Genomic DNA, 5570 nt, shown 5'->3' on the forward strand with positions numbered 1-5570 from the left:
AAGACCTGTATCTGCGATTGATCTCCATTGACTATATCCAACAGACGATATTGATATCACTCCAGGAAAGAAGGGCCAACATTATTGAGTGGGGAATAGCGGTATTTGGAACCCTCTCCCTGCCATGTGTTAAAGGGTGAGTGGCATCACTGCAGAGTCTCCAATACTGCTTCCCAAGAGAAAGTGATGCGATCAACCAGAAACCGCCTGGGGGTGGTATTCCATGCCGAGACTCTAAATACTTAAAAGACTTGGCTCCGGGAAAACCAGGGCACTTCCAACACGTGTGGAACTCCCTTGCCTAAACCTGGAATCCTGAATAGAAGAGGTGTTGGTCACTAAACGGAGATCTTCATACCTCTGCCAAGGAGCCTCTGAGATCCGCATAACTATGACACTTTGAGCCTGAGTATCTAGACAAGGGTCACTATCTGTCACAAACATAGCCCAAAAGGAAGGCTCAACCAGGGGAAAAACCATTCGATCTATTTCCCAAGGTATTGAGTTTAAACACCTCCCTGTCATCTTCTGCCTGCTCGTCGCATTGAGCTTTTAGTCTGCTAGGCATCATCTCCTGCCACTTTGTCGGCCCATTTTCACTTGTACAGTTGACCCCCTCATTAGCTAGAAGATCTTCTAGCTTGTTTGCCTTCCTGCGAACGTGATGGAAACTAAGAGTGCGCAAGCCTTGAAGACGGCTTTGAATCCTTTGGAAAACTTGAATTAGTTTCCAATGTTTAGAGACTTTATCCAGTGCAGTTCCATTGTGAATTTTTTGCACAAAGTTGATAACTAGCTTCGAATCTGCCTCTATCATGACATTTTGGTAGTTGTCCTGCTTCAACCAATCCAGGCATTGCTCCATTGCCATAAGCTCTGCCATGTTGTTGGTGGCTGTACCTAGGTGGTAATGAAAGATATTAAGTATACTTCCTTTTGAATTTCTGAGAAAACCTCCATACCCTATTGTTCATGGGTTCCCCTTAGAAGCCCCATCGATGTTGTATTTTAGATAGCCTGCTGGAGGGAGATGCAAAAAATCCTTTTCCGAGTCTGACAAAAGGATCCTTCTATCAATGCCCAGAGGGGAGAGCCCCTGCATCCCCAGCTACCTGAGAATATTTGAATCTGAGTCTGAGGGGGGTTTTTTGGGCGGGTTACGAACAATGATTCCCACAGTTTCTTTGATCTATTTTAGGATTATCTCCAGTAGGTGTTGAGGGGGCTTTTTTTCTCCCTTAAAAATTCTTTTATTCCTCTCCTTCCACACATTCCATATGATGAAGCTTGGTACAAGAGCCCACACTGAGTTAAGAATTTCATTGTCCGAAAATTTTTTCCTCCAATTGATGATGGTATTGATGATGCTTCTTCTGTCCCTATCAGATTGTTGGAAGATTGCAGCAAATGAGTCCCACAACCAGGTTTTGAAAATGCAATTGTTGAGTAAATTTTCCAAGGTTTCTTCCTGATCTTCACATAGCAGGCATCTTGAAGGCCCTTGCACACCCCTTTTCCTTATGTTGTCCCAAGTTAGAATTTTCTTGTGATAAACAACCCACATGAAGATTTTGATTTTCATCCACCCTAGATGTTTCCAAAGGTTTGCCAAATTCTATCTAGAACTAGGTGATCCAGCTCAAGGAGAATTTTTTTAGCCTCCTTGAGATTAAAGGTGCCCTCTTTGTTCTCTCCCCATCTCAATTGATCTTGTCCCCTCACCACTAAGATTTCCTTTGTTCTACAATTTTCCTCAGTTCTTCAGCTTTAGCTTTCAGGAGATTGTTATTACTACTATCAATATTTTTCCATACTCTCCACGTTTCCGTGAGATGAGAGTGTGTCGAGTAATCCTTAACCTTTATTAAACCTTGGGACTCCAACTCTTGTTTAAGATCTAGAAACTCTTCTTTTACCAGAATTGATTCTTGCTGCCATTTATCTTCCCAGAAAAGAGCAAGATTACCGTCTCTGATTTCCCAGAAGTTGTTCTCTTGTACTAGTCTTCTGTTTTCCCAGGATTTGTTCCAAATATAAGAACCCTTTATATTTTCGGGCATTCTTATAAGATCACTATTTTGCTAGGAATTAGCATATTTTTCTTTCCAAATCTTAGCCCATTGGGTTTCTGGTTGCTGGACCCAGTGCCACCAAAGTTTGGCTCCTAGAGCCTTACTGAGAATCTCTTGATCATCCAATCCAAGCCCTCCATGGTTTTCGGGCTTACAAATTTTATCCCAAGACACTAAGGGCCATTTTCTCTTGGTTTCCTCCCTACCCCAAAGGAAATTTCTTTGAATGTCTCTGAATTGTTGAAGGACCCCTTTTGGAGCTAGGAGGGCTGATAAGATAAAAATGGGGATTTCTTGGAGCATTGATTTGGTAAGAACACATTTGATAGCAAGGTTTAAAGATCTGATAGTCCATTTAATGACTTTATCCTACAACTTTTTGATCAAAGGTTCCATGCTTTTATGCATTGGCTTAGCCGTTAGAGGAGCTCCTAAATATTTTGAAGGAAGAGAATCTCTTCGGAAGCCTAGAATTCTGGAGATGTTTTTCTGAATAGCAATATTGGTATTGAAGAAAAGGATTTTAGATTTGGAAAGATTTATTTCCATACCTGAAGCCAAGGCAAAGAGATTCAGAATTATTTTGTAGTTTGAGGCTTCTTGGATTGTGGGGAGTCCCTGAAGCATGGTATCATCAACAAATTGTTTGTTAGTCAGAGCTTGCCCATTATCCGTTAGCTGCAAGCCTTTAATCTCTCCAGTAGCTCTCACCTATTTTATAGCTCTCCCCAGTCCTTCCATGATGATAATGAAAAGGAAGGGGGAGAGCGGGTCACCCTGTCTAAGGCCTCTAGAAGGGTTGAAAATCTCTGAGGGGGAGCCATTAACCAATATAGAAAAATTGGAGGAGGTCACTAGTGCCATTATGCATCTGAACCAGAGATGATCAAAACCAAATGCAATCAGCATTTTCTTTAGGTAGACCCAATGAACTTTGTCATACGCCTTGGCAATATCTAATTGCATGATCATGCCAGCCTGCTTCTTGCTAGTTAAAGAGTACACCACTTCTTGCGCTTGAATGATATTATCCAAAATTTATTTGCCTTCCACATACCCTGATTGCTCCCTAGAAACTAGGACTAGAAGCAAAGGTTTGAGTCTATTAGCCACCACCTTGGATATAATCTTATAGATTACGTTACAAAGGGCTATGGGTCTATATTTATCTGGAGTAAGAGCAATCTCCTGCTTAGGGATCAGGGCAATGAAACAAGTATTGAGGGCATTCAGAATGGTTTTATTTGATCTGGAATCCTCCACAACATTCAATATGTCCTACTTAACAATGTTCCAACAAGCTTTGAAAAAGTCCACATTGAAACCATTCGGGCCCAGTGCTTTACCATTTTGCATGTCTTTGATTACATCTCTTAGCTCCCCTTCTGTTACTGGTCTATTAAGGTTGAAGTTGTCCTCCTTGGATACCAGTTTCGATATGTTTCTGGTAATTTCCCTAATGGCCTACTCTCTATCTGAAGTGTTCTCCTATGTTATACCTTGGAAGTGGTGGACTAACACAGTTTCTATATCTTTATGGGAAATCTGAAGTTCCCCTGCTTCATTCTTGATTGAAGAGATATTGTTGTGAACTCTACTGGCCATGGTGGTTCTATGAAAGAACTTAGTGTTGCGCTCTCCTTCTTTTAACCACTGAACTCTAGATTTTTTTCTCCAAAATATTTCCTCTTACTTACATAGATCCTCCCATTTTTTATACTGTTCATCTGCTTGTGCACTGATCTCTTTATCAAAGCCTTCCTTGATAAGAGCTCGATTGAGAGCCTGCATTTTTTTTCAGCTGTTCTCTTTTCTTCAAAAATATTACCAAAATCCTTCTTATTCCATTCCTTAAGCCATCATTTTATGTGCTTTAATCTCTTCTGAAGAAGATACATTTTGGCTCCTTGAATCTACAAGTCCTCTGACTACCATTTCTCAATGTTGTTTATGAAGTTTGGGTGAGATAGCCAGGTATTTTCAATTCTGAAGGGTTTGTTCGTAGGAGTCCCTATGCCTTTGATTTCCAACTGAATTGGCCAATGATCTGAGCCTCCAAAGGGAAGAACTTGTGTTGTTACCTCTTTCCCATCTAACATAAGATTCTCAGAGATGAAGAATATTTCTAGCTTTGAGGCAACTAGGGCTTCTCCTCCTCGCCTGTTATTCCAAGTGAAAAGGCCAGTATTCCAATTAGTGTCCACTAGATTAATGTTGTCAGAGAAAGTTTGGAAAGTTGTGGCATCTCTACTCAGAGATCTTGTTCCTCCTTTCTTCTCTAGGAGGGATTTAATCATGTTGAAATACCCTACCATGACCTAGGGTATGTCTTCATGTCTGCCTCGAAGATCCACCAAGTTATCCAAAAACTTAAGTTTGTCATCTATTCTTTGAGGGCCATAAACATTTGTGACCAGAAAGGTATTTCTTTCTCCTACTGGTTGAATGAAAATTGTTAGGTAATTTCTTGATGCCTCAGCAACTAGAATGCCAATTTTGTGGGGATTCCATAGCATGAGTAAACCCCCTGTTGTATTCTCTGCTTTTACTTCAAGAAACTCATAGTTGATGAGCCATTTACTATGGATTTGTCTTACCTTTTCAATGGAACATTTTGTTTCTTGGATAAACATTATATCTAGCATTTCTTGTTTCATTCTGTTGCCAAGCATTCTTTGCTTTCTCTTACTCCATATACCTCTAATATTCCAAGAAGTTAACTTCATTAAAAAATATTTGTAAAGGAGTAACTGGCTAGATCTTTCATCTTACCTGAATCAATCATCAGTTTTCCACACTCCATCAGGAGTTCATTTTTCTTTTTCTTGCCTCTTTTCTTGCTTGGGTTTCTGTTGACTGGTCCCAGTGTAGTTTTCATCGTTTTCACTCCTCTACTGTCCTATTTGTCTATGTTGTTACATCGTTCTGGTTCCCCAGTTTGTGATCTCCATAGAAACAGTTGTTGTATTCTATTGAGTTCCTTTTACGGTAGAAAATCCACTACCCCTGTGATGCCTTGCCTCAAGAATCCTTCTAGGTCTAGGTTTTCTTTATCCAGAATTTCTAGTAGTTCATGGTCCTCTGGGTCCATGTCATTTTGGGTCATCTCCTAATCCATTTCTTGTTCCACATCACTCATAGTGGCTTCCTTCTGGTACTCATCATTTTTTATTTTCTCTAGGTTTTTCCTTTCCTCCTTATCTACCGAACTCCCTTCCATTGCTTGTTCTTCTTTAGTATTCTCTTCCTCTTCCTAAAGCACCTGGAAACTATTTTGCCTGAACAGTTGCTCTTCTCGCTGTTGATTCTTTAGACCTCTCTTATTTCCTTTACTACGGTTCACCACTTTCTGAAAGCTGTTTGATTCTTTCACTGTATTACTTCTGCTTTTATTTATTTCCTTGTTGAGTGGACAGTCTCTAAAAAGATGTCCATGTTCATGGCATTTGCGGCATCTAAATGGGATGTGCTCATAATCTTCTCTTTGTACCCATTCTT

This window comes from Pinus tabuliformis, chromosome 4_2 (genome assembly GCF_031772625.1).
Source record: "Pinus tabuliformis cultivar Carrire ecotype Pingquan chromosome 4_2, CPIR1, whole genome shotgun sequence".
Taxonomy (NCBI): domain Eukaryota; kingdom Viridiplantae; phylum Streptophyta; class Pinopsida; order Pinales; family Pinaceae; genus Pinus; species Pinus tabuliformis.